Genomic DNA, 20641 nt, shown 5'->3' with positions numbered 1-20641 from the left:
TAAAAACACAGATGAGCGGGTGCTGGGCTAGCAGCCTGTCTCTGACATGTCAACTAGTGTTGGAGAAACAGCAGTTTGTAACATACAGATTTAAATCACCTGATCTGTTTTATTTGGAAAGGAAGAGACCTCTGCTGATAATTCAGCTCATGGTCAAAACCTCCTGTAGTGGGGCGGCATAGCTAAACTATTGTTCATTTTGTGATGAAAGCACCAAATTCGGTACACTCATTGCTGAATATATGTTGAATGAATCTGGATATTGGGGCATCACAAATTTTAATTCTGAGGACTGTGGCAGCCATTTTCAAAAATGGCTGCCAGTGGTTACTGGCATGGAATGCTTTGTCTATCCTATCCACCTTATTTTTCACGGAAACACGGAGGCAAAACAGAACGCAGCCAGCTTCCGTTTTTTTGTGCGACACTTCCGGTCCAGCACTCTTACCACTGTGTAAATGGGAATCGCCTTGTTGTTTACCTTGCTGAGTTTAGCTATATATATGTATATATCACATTTTTCACGTCACTATATCACCGTTTAGACTAATCTGATGTTTGTAAAGTCTATAAACACAATGACTGAACAAACATTAGTATTTTCTCTGTGTGTAATTGGTTATCGTAGATTAGCTGGGCTAACCGTTAGCTGTTAGCTGTTAGCCGTTACCCGTGTCTGTAATAACTCACTAAACTCACAAAGTGGCCCGTGAAAAAAATATTTTCTCCAGCGGATGTCTTAGTTAAAACATGATTGAGCTAATTGGAGTAGTTTCATGTTGTATCCGACAACGGGAGGCTTTTAACGGATGATGATCCTGATGTTAGCTTTGCTGCTAGTGTTAGCTGTCCCTGTCAGCTGCAGCCACTGATGCTTTCTAGACATCGTGATTTCCCAAAACTGAATAAATAACACACATAGCAACACAAAACTGCTTTGCTAGCTCAATCATGTTGTAACGGCTGGATGGTTGATGCGTACATGCTGATTTGGGTGCTATCAGAGCCGATCCGCGCATCACTATGGCTTAATGATCAACTCAGTCAATTAAAACAACCCGTCCTGTGTTAGGAGTGTATGCCGCTGACAGAGAGAAAGAAAGAAAAGGGAAAAAAGATAGAAAAGCAGCGTACACCTCACATATTTATTTCTCACAGTTGCGCACACGTTTGGCTGGCATGCAGAAGCACCGTCTGTGTGTTTGTGTGTCGAGGGTGCGAGCCGCAGCTTCAGCTGCTCAGGTAGAGAGGCTGTGTAGCCCGGTGTGTTTTTTCGCTGATTCGGTTCTGCAGGTTCTCTGCTGGTACACTGGAGACGGGGATCAAGCAGTTTGTCTCACTCGGGATAGATTGTGCTTTTTTGGTTCATAGTTTATGATTGACATGCGATTTATTCGCGTTTAGAGGGAATAAATTTCCGTTATAACGGAAACGTGGGCACAGTTATCTAACGTTATACAAAATACACAGACTAACTAACTAACTAACTAACTGATTGACTAACATAAACAACTGAAAATTGAAAAAAAAAATTAGCTTGCACCGTTAACTCCGGTAAGGGAAAGCATGAGGGAAAGCAGCTGACCGGAAGTCATGCACAAAAAAACGGAAGTTGATCACTATTTACTTCTGTGTTTGAAAATAAGGTGGATAGCTGCTATTTCATGTTTTTAGTGCCACAAATATAATTTAGAGGCATATTAAAGTGGAAAAAGCTTTATTAAAATGTAATCGAACAGAACGTGAGCTTTTTAAAACGTTTTATTAGCTTCTCATTCACAGTTTACGGCCTCCTCTTTGGCTTGTCTTCCTTTCTTGCTCCTTAAAAAGCAAAAAAATGAAAATATTTTAATCACTTGCCAGATGATATTGTTAGACTCATTATTTTCAGTACAGTGAATGTACAAAATAAATAGAACTCCTACCTTGTACTTTGAGTTATGGGAGATATGGTCAGCTCTCACATTCTCCCTCACAGAAGCAGAGGCCTGTGCACCGAAGAGCAGCCTTCTTGCACCTGCAGAGCTTTCTGCAACCACTCTTGCAACCACAAGAGATCAGCTTACGACAGGATTTTGATGCCTGTCGCAGTGTCGTCCAGTGGGGTTCAAACATTCCTTCATAATTTTACAATGTCTTACTCTACCACACTCAGCTCTGCCACTGCTACATGTTCCAAGCTAACTACCTAGCTTAACTAGATAGCTTTGCTAGCTTGTGAATTTACTTTTCCACTGAGGCCCATAATGATTGTTTCTCTTTAGCCTTTACCTATGATGTTCAAAATGTGTACATCCTAAAAATAACATTTTATTACATAGTTATTACAGTTGAAATAATTCATTCAAATAAACACAAGAAGTTTGTGCTCTAGAGAAAGGATCAGCACTCAGTGAATAACCTCCTAAGCCCTATGATAAGCTATTATGGCAAGGCTTAACTATACAGACCAGTGAGCAGTGATAATAAACATGTCTTTGGGGTCATCAGGTGGGAACCTCCTTTCACTAGTGTTTCGTCTAGTTGGTCCCACGACACCTCCAGGAGGCTAGACAGTGATCTCTGGCGTCCCAGAGACAGTCCCCTAATGCCAGGTCTCACTGCTCCCCACACCAACCCAATAACCTCCTTTACCTTACTTACACATAGCTTTCTCAGCCCAAACAGCACTGCCACCTTCAACCACACCCAGGCTCCGTACATGCGAGCTACAGGTAGAGATCATGCTGATACTACCTTTCCTAACACACCTTACTTACACATGGCTTTTTCAGCCCAAACAGCACTGCCACCTTCAACAAACCCAGGCTCCGTACATGCAAGCTCCAGGTAGAGACCGTGCTGATACTACCTTTCCTAGCACATTCATGCTACATAGCATAACTCCAATATAAGCTTAAGTTAAAAGAGATAAATAAACTTACAGGATCAGCAAACACACTCACCTTGCAGCATGGTCTCAAACAAAAGGGATTCAAATAGGCCACTCCCACACTTAAATAACCTTCCTCTTCCTGGATTTTCTCCTGAGAGGAAGTGGATCTCTCCACCTGATCTCAAGGAGTTATGTACTCTGCTTAGTAGTTCCCCCTGCTGGCCCCCAACTGACATTATTTCTTCTCCTATAGATCCATTAGCTAGCTCTGGCTGCTTCATCTGACATTTCCTTCACTGTCCTCCTCAAACTCTGTCCCCGCACTCCGAGTTCCCCCAGGAGCGAGACAGCTGATCTTGCTATGAATCCCCTACACCCCACTTCCACTGGACAAATCCTAGTCTTCCATCCTCGCTGCTCAGCTTCTGCTCCTAAATCTGCATATCTAAGCATTTTTCTTTCATAGGCTTCTTCCACTGAGTCTTCCCAAGGAACTGTCAGCTCAATGAAATAAACTATCCGTTGACTCACTGACCACAACACTATATCAGGCCTCTGCTTGGTACAAACTATTTCCTGGGGAACAACAAGCTTTCCCCCTAAATCTACTTGCATTTCCCAATCACAAGCACCTTCTAGGCGGCCACACCCTTGCCTACTTACTAACTTATCCCTTCTGTATTTCTCTCCCTCACGGACAAACTGAATTGCTAAACTCCTATCCTTAACACCCTCTGAATTCACCTGTCTTCGTTTCCCTTCAATGCCTGCAGCTAAACATTTCAACACCTGGTTATGTCGCCATGTATATCGACCCTGTGACAAGCTAACTTTACAGCCTGACAAAATATGCTTTAAGGTTGCGGTACCTCAACACAATGGGCATGATGGGTCCTCATTAACCCACAGTTTTAGGTTCTGGGGGGTTGGTAACACATCGTATGTAGCCCCTACCAGGAATCTAATACGATTCTCCTCCATACTCCACAGGTCCCTCCAACTAAGCTTCCTCTTCTCTACACTTTCCCAATTCAACCACTGTCCCTGTTTAGCCTGGGCCACTACCTTTGCACCCCTTAGCATCTCTTCCTGTCTACGTATCTGTTCCACGACCAGCTTTCTTTTGTCTTTGAGACCTGCTTTATTCCATACCGGTTTGCCTGAGCCAAGCCCCAGGCCTCCCCAGCCAAACTGAACATTACCTACAATCTCTGCATGTCTAAGAGCTGCCTCAGCCTCCTGAACTGCTGATCTTGGGTTCCACTTCCTCCCCTTGGTTGGATTTGGAACCACACTCCTAACTACCACGTCCTTACTCCCAGATAACAAGAGTTCTGTCCTGACCTTGGTACATTTAAATTCCTCTGTTAAACTAGATACTGGCAGCTGAAGTATCCCTTTTCCATACAATGCAACACTACTTAGGCACCTAGGAGCGCCCAACCACTTCCTAATATAGGAGCAAACCGACCTTTCAATTCTCTCCACAACAGATATTGGAATTTCATAAATTGACAATGGCCACATTAACCTAGGATATAGCCCAAACTGCAAACACCACAACTTCAACTTTCCTGGAAGTTCTGATTCATCTATTCTATCCAATCCTTCTGCCACATTTTTTCTAAATTTCACCACCTGTTCCTCATCATTCAACTCCACATTGTACCACCTACCTAAGCTCTTTACTGACTTTTCCCTAATTGTTGGGATTTCCTCATCATCTATGACAAACTTCCTATCACTTAACTTCCCTCTATGTAATGAAATGTTTACCTTGATGGACAGTCCACTGCACTGCTTGTTGCAGGAAGCACCTGCCGCTGGCTGGCAGTTGGCTGGCAGTTGGCTAGCTGGCTTGTAGTGGTGGTGGGGTAGAAAGTGTTTGAGACACTGTGAGTGTGTCTAACTGTATTTTTTGGTCGGTCAGTTGGTCCACAAAGCTTTTCTTGAATAATTCAAAAAGTACTTCATTTGCATACTGCAAGTAGAGACCATGAGTAACTATGCCAGAAAGAATGACGAGGATTCATTCATAGGTGGCACTATACTAAGCATTTCAAAATGAAAATTTTGCTTTTCTTGAGGTTGTGTGTATGCATGTTGTGTGGATGCATGCATGTATGAGGTCGCAGCTATTGTGAATTTGCACTTGTTCTTAATTTAATGTGAACTGTGAGTGTGTCTAACTGTATTTTTCTTAATTTAATACATATTTACATTTTTAAAATCTTGTAATGAATCATTTAAATATTTTGATTAATTTTATTGAATAAATGGTTGCTACGGCAGTTAGGGTGCGTTTTTGCGATGCCCCAATATCCAGATTTGTTTAAAATATAGCCACCAACACATGTACCAAATTTTGTGCTTTCATCACAAAATGAACGATTGTTGTGATATATTGATCTAAGCCACCCCTGAACAATGAACACTGCAGGAATTCTAACCAGGAGAAGTTTCAGCTTGTTGCAATCTGCAATCCTTTCCCTAGATACCACTATAAAGCTTACACACTGGACCTATCCATGACCATAAATTTTTCCTAACCTAAAGTTTTTTGTGTCTCTGAGCCTTATCAAACTATAACAGTAGTTGATGATTTAATATATTTTGTCAATTAGCTTGGAGGACATGTTGAAATATCTTAAGAGCTTAAGTTGGCACTAAATCTAAGTAGAATAGATTCAGTTGAGCGTGTGTGAGGGATCTGAGGGATTTATGGTTTTGTTTTTAACCAAGCATCCTGCAGTTACTACTTCCCAACTATTTTGGCACATCACCTTTAAAGAATCCTATGTCCATTTGGTTGTGACCCCGGGATCACAGGTTACATATGTTCATAGCATGTGAGCAGCTCTACCAAAGTGTGAATATTTTTTAGAATCAAATTTCAATTAATTTAAGAGTTTTCAAGAGCTACCCAGAGAGAAATATATCAAAGCCAACAAGGGCAAATTCACTACAGAGGGCCAAAACATTTCTATTATGTGAAATGTGCTGTAGCTTCACAAATGCTGCCAATTCAAAAACATATATAAAAATCTAAAGCAAATACAACAACTGAAACATAATGCAAATGAAAAAAACATGCTGCAGAAACCCAAAACCAATACATTAACAGCAAACACAGACACAATGCAACATGAAAACACACAAACCCCAAAACTAATGCAACAGAAAACTGTTGAATATTTATAATACTATAAAAGACTAAGGCCAAATATAAAAAAAGAATATATACCCTTTTATGTAATCTCTTTAAAACACTTTTCTTCAAAACACTGTATTGTCTAGTCTCTCTTTTGGGTTGAAAATCAAGCAGTTCCACATAGCGCTTCCCCTAGAGGCCTGGAGAGAGTCCACTGTGTTGATTGGATATGCAGCGTTTTTCTGTTGCATTTGTTTTGGGGTTTCTGTGTTTTTGACTTTGCATCATTTCTGTATTTGCAGCATTTTTGCTGGTTAATATATGTGTTCTGGCTTTCTGCAGCATGTTTCTGTTGTATTTGTGTTGGAATTAAGTATGTGTGTTTGAGTTGGCATCGCATCTGAAGCTGCAGCACGTTTCTACTAATGGACATGGTTGGGCGGCTGTAGCGCAATTACCCTTGTTGCCCACTGTAGAAAATACCAAGAATTAAAAAAAAAAAAACATCTAAAGAAATAAATAATTTCGCAGACATGTCTTTTCTTTCCTATCCTGGCAATTGTTTCTCAACCCCCCCTGTGACCCCTTAGAGATTCCCCTCAGGTCAGAAACCATTACCCAGCTTGTCAACATTTAAACTACAACAGGTGGGAGAGCTGTCTTTTACAACTGTAGGTAACTGTAATGCTGCTTCTCAGTGTGAAATATGTTTGATCAATTAATGGTCAAGTGTATAGGATTTAGGGGGATATATCGGCAGACATGGAAGGTAATGAGTATGTTTTCTTGAGTGTATAATCTGTATATTTACATACAGAGCGGGCCCTTTTCCATAGAGTCTGCCATGTTGTTTCCACAGTAGCCCAGAACGAACAAACCAAACACTGACTCTCGATAGAGCCATTCCATTTCTGTGTTTTTGCATCAGCCACCATAGTTCCACTCCACTCTTGGCACAGGTAAGAAGTTCACTTGGTTGCAATCTGCAACCTCATCGCTAGATTGCCACTAACTCCTACTCATTTAACCTTTAATACCATTATTATTTAATATTAATACATAATGTTTTGCTACTGTTTATCAACAGGAAAAAGAACAGTCTCCTTTTTGAGCTTCTTGGAGATCTCTTGCACACCAAAAGCCAACAAGTGATTTTTCTTCAGGCGAGTTTGTGGAACCCTCAGAAACCAATACTGGGGTGATCCCTAAAACTGACTGAACTGCTCAGCTGTGTATGGCCACCCCTGCTGCCAGATTTCTCCTTTGCCAGCTGCTCTAGCCTAATTAGCCATTTAAAGAATCTCCATGCCAGAGGAGATGTGTTTCCATGTATGTGAATTTCACTCACCAGTCTTTCACTTCAACATGTTTCCCACCCTCCATGACTACAAATCTGCATATGGCGCACATCTGGGCCTTCATTCATGAACATTCAGGGAACTGAGGTGGTTATCTGATGAGAGGAACACACAAGGAAATCTGGCAGGCCATTTTGCTTACTGTGTGACAGACTCGATGTTGACAGAGAGATGGTTTGAGAAATAAATGCGTCTCAGACCCCACAGGGCTCAATCAGGTTAGTATACACAAGTGCTTTTGTTATTTTCCTGTTTAACTGTGAAAAGTGGCTCTATTACATCTTGTGGCACGAGCTGAAACGATGAGAACAGTTTGTACCGTTTGATTATTTAAAAATGAAATCAAAGAACAGCCCTTGGTTTATAATGGATTTATGGCTTACAAAAATAAAAAGACAGATGCACACACACACATACACACACACACACACACGCACAAATGCAAACAAAATCATCTCTAATTGGATTAGGGCAGCTCTTTGGGCTGATTCACTGACCATGGAGGCCTTGTCCTCTGATAAGTAGGGATCTAACCAGCGCTGGTTGTCTGTGTACTGACCTCCACAGTCGCTGAGTGTCCACTGACACCTGACACAGCCAGCTTATTCTCCCCATTGGAGCCTAATGTCTGCTGATGGCGGAGACCACCATCCCCTCTTTAGTTTGGGTGCAGTGGGCCGCGTACACATAGGCCAAGCAAGTCTGTCACCCTCCATCCACCCACCTCTCATTAGGACGAGACAACCTGTTTCTGTGCAAATGACTCTTGCTGTATTCTATGCGGGTGGTGGCTCAGGGGTTTCCCACTCACTGTGTCTCCCTGGATGATAGATAATAATTAGGCCCAGGGCTGTGCTAAAATACCCTCAGAGTCTGGTTTGGGTTGGATTTATACAAGCATTTAACATTATGTGGCTTTTAGAACAATTTAGAAAAATTATACCCCACTGTTAGTGATCTTAAGTTGTGGTTTTTCCCATTACATAGAGCATGTGCATGGCAAGAGCATGTAGCAGCATGAAACCTGCATGATATTAATAGTATGCACGGCAGCAAATTTGGCAGGGTGGTGGCCAACTCAGAGACCCCACCAACAGTGCTGCACTTTTCCCATGCTCTATACAGCCTATCACCTATAGCCAACTAAGTTAGCAGGTTTTAAACCTGGGTTAGCTACAAAATATGTGATTAATTAATTGCTCTTGTTCTTTTTAGGGGCTCAGATGGAAGATGGTATGATCATGAATCAAAGTAAAGTTAAATTACTTAAACTGCTGTTGGAAAACTGACAGATAATTTAATGTCATTTACAACACTGGAACACAGCTCATTTCAATGAACATTACAAAAACATGCATGAAGTGTCTAAGTAAGGTATTGGGCCATCACGAGCCCCCAGAATAGCTTCAGTCCTGAAGCATAAGTCTCATGAGCCAATCCAATCACCACAAAAAATCTTAACATGTATGTTTCTGCAAACACTGATACAATAGATTCGTTATTATGTTGCGGATATGTTGAAACTTTAGGTTTCAACAACGCTGTGGTTGATGTGTAGTTAGGTTTAGGCACAAGAACCATTTGGGAAGGGTCATGTTTTGGTATAGAATAACCAGTTTTGGTGGCAAAAACCCTGCTGGAAATGCAGCAATGTCTCAGTCTCAGTTGCTTTTCATGGCACTCACCCCAGCACAAAAACAGTGAAACACCCACGTCTGAGGGCTAATATGCTGCTGAAAACAAAGCAATGGATTGTCAAAAAACACCCATGTTTGGTGGCTAAAAAATTAACTGGAGACTGTTGGTATTGAACAGTCTGCAGTGGTCTGCAGCTTGGCAGGCTTATCGCCTAGTTGTCACGCCATCCACCATCCCCTCAACCTCCTCATGACAAAGTCTGTATGAAACATGCAAATGTAATATGCAATTGTGATTTGCAAAAACATACAGTGCCAACATTTTATTCTGGCAGCTGGGCTGTGTGAGCTCTACTGGAGGAATGAACACAGTTCTCCCCACAGATATTCCCTCATTTGGTGTTTTGATCATGGTGGTAGAGATTCTGACATACTGCGCTGAAATCTTCAATATCTGGTGATCTATCATTACTATCAAGCAAAAACTGGAGATGGACTAACAAGGCAGACTCATAGACTCTGATTATAGTTCAGGGTCTTTAATCAAGTTCAGGTTGGTACAAGGGTAATCAGTCATTCAGGCAAAAGTATCTGAATCAATAGGCAAAAAGGGTGGCCAAGAGGCAAGAGCAAGATAATGGGTACCAAAATAAAACAGGAAACACAGGGATGACAAATAAACATGAACTTGGGGAGCTTGACGGGTCATGACAATTAGAGCATCTCCAAACTCATCAAATCATTTAGCAACTCATTGCCCTAAAGTATATTGAGTGATCTTTATTTCTGTATTATATATCTCCTCTCATTTATCCAGGCTTTTAGCCATTCTAGCAGCATGTTGGTTGGTCGGTCCACTACTTTGGTACTGCTTGAAATATCTTAACTACTGGATGGATTGCCTGGAATTTTTGTACAGACATTTATGATGTCCAGAGGATAACTGATGACTTTGATGTTCCCCTTACTTTTCCTCAAGTGCCAACCACATTTGTGGTTTTGAGTGAAATATCTTGACAGTTATTGCATGAATTCCCTTAATTTTTTGTACGGACATCCGTGTCCCTCTCTAGATTAATTGTAATTTGTCCAGTACTTTCGTTTATTATCACCTGCCTGCCTGCAAAACTAATAACATCTCCATCGGCCTCAGCTGTACTTTGTTTTTAGGGCAAATTAGCAAATGTTGCATGCTAACATGCTAAGCTAAGATGGTGTACATGTTAAACATACCTGCTTAACATCAGCATGTATTGTCATTGCAAATATGTTAGCATGGTGAAGTAATCACATACACACAAGCAGAAACCACTATAAAGTGTTACATACCACACACACTGGCTGGTATGCACTTACACCAGTAATGAGTAAATTGCAATGAAGTTGGAATTGCTTTTAGATGTATATTTTATGATATTTAATGGTTCAATGTCATGACTAGAAAAATGAAAACAAATAGGAAATGAATGTTGTGGAGTACAGTTAACCAACAGTAATGTTTATCAGCTGCTGCCTGGTGTTTGGTTCAGGAGTTGGTACAAATAAAATTCATCAAATGTAATCAAGTGCAACAAGTCGATAGTATAAAACACGATGAAATATAATCAATTGCAGCTTTGCAACAGTCTATGGAAGCACAAAATTCCACATTCGAAGTCAGGACCAGGACGCTGTCATTTGGATGAGCAGGAACAAACAGCAAATGAATCAAAACTTCACAGAGCGGATGCTCAGTCCTACTACATGTCAACAAGACAACATCAAATCTTTAAAGTATTTTGTTGTTGGAAAAGGAAATTAATCATTTTTCTTCCTTACACGTAGTTCACCAACAAATGCTAAATATGATCGATCTCTCTTTTTCTGCACATGCTCATCTGACAGTCCCGTCCAATTATGGTTAGAAGTAGTGGGGGATGATGCTCATTATGATGGGTGGAGAAGCTTTCTCTATTCCTCTCCGCTTTCTGACAGATGCTATAATTCATAATGTGAGCGGAAGATTGGTGCATGTTAAGTACCGAGCATAGCCTACACTCTCATTCGACTTAGCTGGTGGTCCGTCTGAATTATGGTTAGGGAAATGTTTTGTGCATGTGTGTGTTTTTAACTTTTAAAAGGACAGAAAGAACCACTCTCGACAAAGCTATCCTAAAAGCATCCATTATGTCCTGCCTCATATGCTGTCTATGAACACCACATGTTGCTGGTCAACGGCATGAAAAATACGACTTTCTAAATCACTTGTGGCAGGTTTACAGTACACTTCCCTCGCTGCGTGTCTGTCCTGCTCTCTCCGTGTCTGCCCTTGCACAAACACACACATAAACGCACATATAAAACCACACACATACATATGCAGTGGCCAATATGAGACACCATCATTCAAGTATTCAAGGAGATAAACTGACTGTAGACGGCAGGGGACAACATTGTTGTCTTTTTTTCTGTGCGATTGGAATCATAAAAGTGATCACGCACATGCACACACAACTTAAACTGTCTTTATGTCATATATAAAGCTGACATCTGTCAACAGTGAAATGAACAGCACATTTCTATCACCATGAATTTAAAATGTGCTCTATAAATTATATTTACACTGCTTTGAAATACAATGTGAACAAAGACTAAAAGACAAAAATGATCCAAGTTAGAAATACTTAGATCCTTTAGATTAAGGATAAATTTGGCAATATTCTATATATGTCTCACAGTCAGCAACATGTGAAGTCCAAAACCAACGAAGAATTGATAACATGTATTGTCTGCGTAGCTTACCCATGATATGTCTTATTTCTCTGTGCTGTAGAGCTCCATTGTTGTCCAAAAATGAACACATGAATGAGCCACACTGTTGCACTGAGTGACGTGTTCCTTCATTATGATGAAATATGGGCACTGTAGCTTATTTTGGGTCAACCCCACAGACACCGACCTGTTGCTGTAAATACTCATGAGACCAGAACACCAAATTTGAGGTGAAAATACAGCCCAATAAGTACACTACTTACTCCTGTTTGAGTAATGTTTAAAAAAAAAAAAGTAAAAATGCTACAGTAAATCAATAAGTCTCTTACATTTTTTTTTAAAGATTTAGATCTTAGTAAGAAACAGTGGGCTTGGGGCTGAGTGACAGACCATGGCACTGTTGGTTCTGGTATTTAAAGTTTCTGCAAACCATGTATACATTAATTTGTATGTTATTATGTAGTAGTTACACTGAAATGTTACATTTCTTTATGCTCTAACAGTACTGTGGTTAACATGTGATCAGGTTTATAGGTACAAAAACTACTTGGTTATGGTAAGGAAAGGATCATGCTTGAGCTTAAAATACCTACTTTTGGTGGCACAATTGAAGCAATGGCTCGGTTAAATACAACTGCTTTTCATACCACTATCTCGGAAGAAAAAGCAAAAATGTCACAGTAAGAAAACAACTGCTATTCATGGAACTATCCCAGTAGAAAAGCAGCAATGGCTCGGTAAAAAAGAACTGCTTCTCATAGCACTATCCTGGCAGAAAAAGCAGCAATGTCTTGGTAAAAAACAATTGCTTTTAGTGGCACTATCCCCTGCTGAAACAGCCATGGGTTGCTAGAAATAACCCATGTTTGGTGACTAAAGAGCTGTCTGAAACACAGCGATGGGTCACTAAAAAACACCAGGTTTTTGATGTTTGTTGGTCTCGAACAGTGGTCTGCAGTGGTCTGCAGCTAGGCAGGTGTCTGATATCTGCCATCCCCTCCACATCCTGATGACAAAGTCAGTTCATACACATGTAATCAGAACTTCATCATTTTAGAAAATTTTGTATGATACATATGTATTGTACAAATGTAATGCATTTGTTGTTTGCACAAATGTACAATGCCACATTTTTCTTTTGGTGGCTGGGCTGAGGAGCAAAATTAGCATTCCCATGGAGTTGTGTCAAACATTCACTCTCCTATTAGCTCTGTTTTGTTCTCCACCATCTCCTGAGGGAAATACATGGCTCTTTAGCAGCTAAATGCTCCCATATGTGTACCAGCTAGTTGCAAAGTTTGTCTGCTGTTTGGTGCTGAGCAGGTGGTGTTACAGTGGCTTTATCAGCGTTAACTCCTGCGGCTGAAAACAACATCAATGAGAGCAGAGTTTGCAGGCCTTTCAACCAAAACAATACCCTGAAAGATGCAGTCGTGTTTTCAGTTGCTGCTGTTTTCAGTTTTCATGTTAAAAATAAATACATATTTTGTATGACAATTTAGTAATGTCTTGTTTTTTCTGTTTTTCCATTGGTGTTGCTTTCTGTTCAAACTAAAAACAATTTACACGCTAATGTGTATTGCAGTGTTCTAGTATCTGGATTTGCCAAAACAAACTTAAATCAGTCTCGTTCTAACTGTAAAAAGATGTATATTGAGCAGAGTTATAGTTGCAGCTCCCATGATTCCTCCAGCCAAGAGCTTAAGCTGGCTTCACTGTTCTTCACCAGAAAAAATGTATCTCTTCCCCACAGAATAAGTCAAAACTTTTATGTTAAGTGTGTGTGACCTCAAAATGGGAGCCAGCCCTGCTCATTAAACCAAAGCATAAAAATTCAGTAAAAACTGATAATTGTTTAGTCCAATTTTCCAGCTAAACAATGTTTTGAATCAATCATATCAAACACAATATGTCCTCAAGAATCTGTTTGATTGGTCCCTGTTGAAAGAATCAAAGTCCACCGCTGCCACAAACCAATATGGGATTTAAATCTATGTGGCCATGTGTTGAAACACCCCATCAAGAAAAGTGACCATAAAGCCAGGCATCTTTGAATCTGGGACAACACTAGGTTACATCAACACTTCTATCTCCCACCAGAGGCAGTTGGGCTTTTGTTGGTGTTTCTGCCTGGTGCCGTTCTAAGAGACAAATCCAGTGACTGCAGACAAGTCATTCATAATGTAAGCAAAAACAACCTCAAAGCAACCAATGCCTGGGGTTACAGTAACAAACGAAAATGCAATGAAAACCTCAAATACTGTCTAATATTCTACACCTTAGGCCCATCTAATGCACCATAAGTCTGCAAACTGAACTTGAGATCACCACTAAATCACCACTAAAGCGCCTCATGATCAAGAAATGAAATGGTTGATTAAGTTGACCTGACTCTGGATGAAGACACCACTTCCCTTTTGGTAATGTGGCCTTTTGATGAGGCCAAGTGTGAAAATAAGTGGGTCATGCAGTATTATGTGCTTGAATGTATTCATTGCTTGTGTATGGATGTAATAATGCTAATAGTTAAAGTATAACATGATGTCAACATATCTTCATACAAAGCTTCACATGATGTATTATGAAAATTGTCACGTTACATACTTAACGTAAATTTACATAGGTTAGGTTTAAGAGAAGAAACATGGTGACGGTGTATCTTCAAATAATATAAATTTCACTTGGCTTCACATGGTCATGAACACTGGTCTCCCAGGGGAAAGTCCTGTGTGTATTTGAATATCAATAACTGTTAAAGGTTTAGTGTGTAGAATTTAGGGGAATCCATAAGTGCTGAAATTATTTAGAACATGTGTATTCCCTTTCTCTGCCTTCAAAACGGCAGTCCACTAACTAATGTGTGATGTCAAGGTGGCTATGCCTATTATTTTCATACAGCCTATGATTGCAACCAACTGAAACTTCTCGCATATGCCAAGCTTGTAGGAGAAATACGGTGGTTGATGCGAAAACGCGAATGGCCCTGTCTGGAGCGAGTGTTTGGTTTGTCCGTTCTGGGCTACTGTAGAAACAACATGGAGGACTCATGGAGGGGGATTTAATTTGGCAGTCACTGACATATATTTGTACTTAAAATTAAATTTGTTTTTATACTGAAAAGAGTGTGTCATTAAAAGTTCCACCAGCAGCAGAATTAAGTATATTTAGCACATGCATAAGGAACACTGATGCTAAACACTTGTGACAGTATGCAGGCAGTTCAGCTTTGCCTTGCTCAGCGGCACTCAGCAGGGACATGACGAATCCTGCAGCTACAAGCTCACAGCTGAACTGCACCAGCCGGGCTGGTAGGTTCATCATCTTCCATTTACTGGTCAGCTTCTTTAGATCATCCTGCACAAATGAAAAAAGTATTTTCTGGCAGAATCTTATGAGCAAATCATTCAAATACAAAGTTTGACATCACTGTAATAATTACATTTTCACTGAGTCCAGAAACCAGCTGTAGAGTTGTTTCTAAACATCCAAGACTCTTATTGTGAAGTGATGAAAACCTCATAAAAATATGTAATACTATAAAAACAAAGTGATCAGATTTTGAAACAAAGAGTTATGGAAGGACACTAAATGTGCTCATACCAGCAACAATACATATTTCCACTGAACATGAACTGGAAAATAAAACTGTGATGGAGGGAAAATGAGGAAAAGGGGGATTGATAAAAGAGACAATGTATCCCAGCTGAGTAATGTAAGTGGCAGATGAATTGAAAACAATATCCCATCCACTAGGCTTGCCAAATTCAGTTACAGATTTCAGCTTTAACCTATTGGATCCCTGGAGCTGTTTTGAAGGGAGTGAGCAGGAAAGCAAACAGTATTAATCCTCAAAAAGTTCAAAATATCTTCCTGTCATAACAAAGGATCGGGCCCTTGTTCTGCGTAAAGTCTGCAAAATAATATTAAGTGCAGATGTGAAGGAAGATGGAGGCATAAACACTGGGCCCTGTCTTTTCTAAATGTTTAAAAATGAGCCCTGATGCAGAAGGGCTGTGGGTATTTGCCCAGCTGTTGGATAAATAAGCAGAAAGATTCAAAGGCTGGATAACCTCCGCCAATGCCCATCAAACCAAACAGATGAGAGAGCGTAGTAATCGGCTCCATTCTCAAATGAGACAACACTGACTCCAATTAGCCTTTCAGTCCCAGATCCACAGGGGGAGAAGGGTGGAGATCTGAAAGAGGAATGAAAGTGAGAAGCTTATATTTTACTGAATGCATTCTAAAGATAAGTAACAGAATAAACTTTATTCTCCTTTTGGTGTCCAATTTATGTTTTGTTAAATGCACTAAAATTCCTTACCTTCCAAATAAACCAAAAGCCATGGCTGAATGTCAGGGATTTGATCATGCTGTGGATGTAGATAAAAACTATGTCAATATGAAGAGTTGAGGAATCACATACTGACATCCTTTGGTCTTTTCTTTTACAGTTAATGTTATTACAACTAGAAAACTGGGTTGTACCTTTACAAATTGTAAATACGTCTGCTGTCTCAGGTGTTTTCCAGCATCTGAGTGTACAAAAATTACATGCTGAGTTTCAATAGCCACATTACGACAGTTGCAAAGTCAGCTTACTATCACCTGAAGAAAACATCAAGGATGAAAGGACTTACGTATTTGGAAAAATTTGGGCTGGTGGACCTTTTCCTTAAAATTTTCAATTTGAGGTAGTATATTGATTATAAGCAGAGGCATAGCACTAAATTCTTGGCCTTTTGCATATTCAGTCTCTGTGGGCCCCCCTGCCCTTGCTCTCTTGATCCGTGTCTCTCTCACTGAGCTTTTAAAAAATTTTGTTTACAAAGTCGGTTTGCTTTCTTTACCTTTCCTGTCTTTCTTTCTTTTCCTTTTTGGAACCCCAATTTCCCTTTCTTGGGGAAAGACATGACAGTGTATGTTGGTGCTCCAGAAGCATATGCAGTCACTCAGAGATGAATCTTAGTGCAGGTGTGGACTTAACCATTTTGGGCCTATAAGGGGGCCCCAGAGAGCTTTCACAATTGTTTATACAGAGATCAGTCTCTCAGCTGATTTATTTAGCCAATTTCATTGGCACTAATTACTTAAAAATAAAAAAATTACATACAAAACCAAACCAGGCTTCACGAGGGTCCCCCTCCCATTTGGTCGTGTGTAATCAGCTAGCATGACATGGTCAGCTTAGAAAAAAGCTTAAAAAATCAGCGCCATACAATAATGTTGGCTTCCAATTATTTTCACCTGTGGAGGCAGCAGGGGGGCCAGCATTTCTATCAGAGGGGCCACAGCACCCCCTGCCCCCCTCTTGGGGACACCACTGTCCAGTCATGCAGAAACCTCATCACACTTAACAACACTGTCTTACCATGTAATGCAAGGCTTTCTAAGTCTGTTTGTAATTAGATCAGTTAATCAAAGTGGATCAGCTGTTTTCTTTACAAACACTGATGTCACATCCATACAATTCAGCTCTCCGCATTACGGAGGATCCTCCACTTCAATGGCACGCTCTCCTTGGCTTGCTGTTGGTTAGCAGATGAGCGACTGCACCCTCACTCACATTCGGAGTGAAAAAAAGGCTTTGATGTGCAGAAATAATTGGCAGCAGGATCCCTCTGGAAACACATAGGACATCTTTCAAGAGATTCGAGAAATGTTTTCACTACTGTTGAGCTCACTGGCGCTTGCTCCATGCTAGATTGGAGGGGACGGGGTGCACAGAGCAGTAATTAAAGTGAGGTGGAAGAAGTGAGCTGACATTCATCAGGACTGAGAGTGGGGGGGGAGCTGATGCTGAGCTCTGAGCCAAACCAACAGTCTAATTCTTCATCTCCAGTTATTTTCTTGGCATTTTCTTCCTCTGAAGTTTGTTTTGTCATGGTACGGGCCAATATTTTAGCCCAATCTCATACTTCCACATTTAATCCTCACTATTGATTGTACAAATACAATTTTCAAAGTTATTATGTAATTAAATGTATGTTTTGCTGCTGGAAACTTCAAAGAGCCGGCTGTTTCTGAAGACATCGCTTGCCGCTGATGTAATAATTTCCCTGGGATATTTAAAATAAACACATTAGGCCTGAAAGAATTCAAAACTTGTCTCAGACTATAATGCCTGGCCCTGTGATTGGCATGCATGAGGCGTGGAATGCCACTTTTCAGTGGAAGCCAATGGTCGCCTTTAACAGCCCGCGTTTCCAAGCTCCCATGCAGTGTAAATTATAGGATAATAGGGTGCAGGCGATTGCAGACTCTGTTTATTCAATCCATTTCTTCACACAAGTTCCCATTGCCTTTTTCCTTCTCTCTGCAGTGTGTGTGGTGGTCCTCTGATCCTGCTGACCCTCGCCATGTGTTTTCACTTTCAGCTCTGATCTCAGCTCTGCGACCAGCGGGGAACCAAATACAAATTGAACAGTAACCATTCACAGGCCACTCTTTTTTCATACCACCGTTAAACCCGCTTTGTCTTCCTCAGGAGGAGCTCAGGGGATAGATGTCCCTGGTTTGGTCACGGGCCTCAAGTCGGTTCCCCTTGCAGCCATCGGGTCTTGTTGTAGACATCCAGCAACAATGTGGTTTACTGCACTTCATAGCACATTTGACATCTTTTAAATCACATTACTCCCCTAAAAGAATCAACAGGCCACAAAACACAAGCTAAAAATGAAAACCTTTAAATGGGCATAGTCTTTTCTCAAAGCATCTAGAATGACGAGCCGAAGCCAAGAGAAAAAAAGTGTGCAGAGGAACAAATCGCCAGTGTTTGGGTGGTGTGCTTTTTATTATTTCAGTTAAGGTGAAGTTTTCATTAGTCCCATAAGCCCCCCCACTCCCAACCTTTGAAAACGAGCCCTTTTTCTGTGAAACTCGCTGGACAGCAGCCGCTCGCAAGTGGCAGGGTATGTTTGTTCAGCTTTTATTGGGAGATGTGGTTTGAAGAAGTTAAAAAGAACCTTTTTGTTGTTCTTAGGGTTCATATTTTCTCTGGAGTTGCTCCACGTGCAGTGTTTGTTCCCTCGACTGAAAATGAAAGGGGTAAAACCTGAATGCAATAACTCACCTAAAGTGAAGACAAACTCTCAGAAGACTCCACGGATAATCTCTCAGATAAGATATAAATCAAGCAGGGTGCAAACCATGAGCTGCTGGCTTTTATTGAAGGTGATTGCCAGAACTTGTGTTTAGACAGTTTAACTTCATGCTTTAAATGCCCGGCTGAGACTTAGCGAACAATTTAGTGACCTAACAGGATGTAAGCCCAGAATTACACCAAAGCCATGATGTTTGATCGGATGATACGGTGCCGATAACATCTACAGGCTGTTGGTGTAATATCAGTTGTGGACATATTAATACATTGCAACAAAGTGCACTAAATATCCCTACATATGGGTTTGTAATATGATTTTCAATAATCTTCCCTTCACTGGGATTCTCCCTCGGAGCCTCTTTATTAGAGTAAAAACACATTCATCACCTGTTTCACATTAAAGTTTCACGCATGCAGCCCCAGCCCCTTGTATCTTGTAAACTCTGCTTCGTTTACTTAGCCTGGATTTCATTGTGGCCATTTTGCACGGTTTACCTTTGTTTAGTTTATTAACCCAGGGGGTTACTTAACCTAAACATCACAGCTGAATGCTTTGGCTTTGGGTTTCAACATCTTTAAGAGAAGTATTTTTTGAAAGTAACAGAGGGTGAGGATGATCGGGTTTATGATCCACACTGACAAATGGTTATATGGTTGTCAAGTGAGAAAATGACTGGTGGATGACATATTGGAGATTCTTGAAATGGTCCTTTTATTTGAAGTCACGCTGTATCAATGCAAGCACATTTGACATCAAAGGTTTTAAATGTACAGATTTAATTTTTATGTTTGATTTGACCTTTAAAGATGTCATATGTAACTTTTCTCCATTAAAATGTATAAGAATAACTAGATTGATGTATATATTTTCTTGATTTGTGTACTTGCATTATCGCAAACCCTGAGAAATCTGTCATTTTAATCTAAGACACAGTCTGCGTCATTTGGTCATTGTCGCCTGTCAGTGGTGTCATATCCCCTTTGCGCATGCGTCATGGTTGTGGTTGTCTGCCAGAAGCTGCCATAAATTGACTTTTTATCCAGTTTTAAGCCACAATTTTACGATACACTTTTTAGAACTTGGTCGTTTTAACTAAATGTTTTAACCGGATGACAGATTTTATGTATCAGACGTCTGGATCTTAAGTTATCAGAGAAGCAAGCTGAGCAAACGTTAGCGGCTGCTCAGCTTGAGCCCCTGTCTTGCCAAACAGTGTCGGAGAATCACAGATTGTTAACGTGAAACTGCTTTATTCAGTGTTTTTACCAGTTTAAATCAGCACATCATTTTGTTTTGGAGAGGAAGAGACCTCTGCTGATAATTTGGCTCCTAGTAAAAACCTCCTGAACGTCTGGATCCTAAGATATCAGAGAAGAAAGATGAGCTCATATTAGCAGGAGCTGGGCTAGTGACAAGCCAAATAGCTTTGGAGAAACATTGATTTTCAATGTGAAACTGTTTTACTCAGTGTTTTTGTTTTGGAGAGGAAGAGACCTCTGCAGATATTTCGGCTCCCAGTAAAATCCGTCTGAACGATGAACGCTGAAGGAATCCTAAATTGGAGAAACTGATTGCAATGACGGCATTGCTCAGTAATTTGTTAGGCTATTATGATTGAGAGACCCCTAACAGCAGAAAATTACATATTGTACGTTCAACATGAAATGTCTTGAATAAAATTCTGCTAATTAAAATTTGCCTCAGTGAAACAAATTTAAACCCAATTCTGTCCTTTAATTTGGACATTGATCCTTGTCTCAGGACTA

The sequence above is a fragment of the Epinephelus lanceolatus genome, chromosome 19 (genome assembly GCF_041903045.1).
Source record: "Epinephelus lanceolatus isolate andai-2023 chromosome 19, ASM4190304v1, whole genome shotgun sequence".
Taxonomy (NCBI): Eukaryota; Metazoa; Chordata; class Actinopteri; order Perciformes; family Serranidae; genus Epinephelus; species Epinephelus lanceolatus.
Note: the sequence above shows the minus strand (reverse complement) of the source record.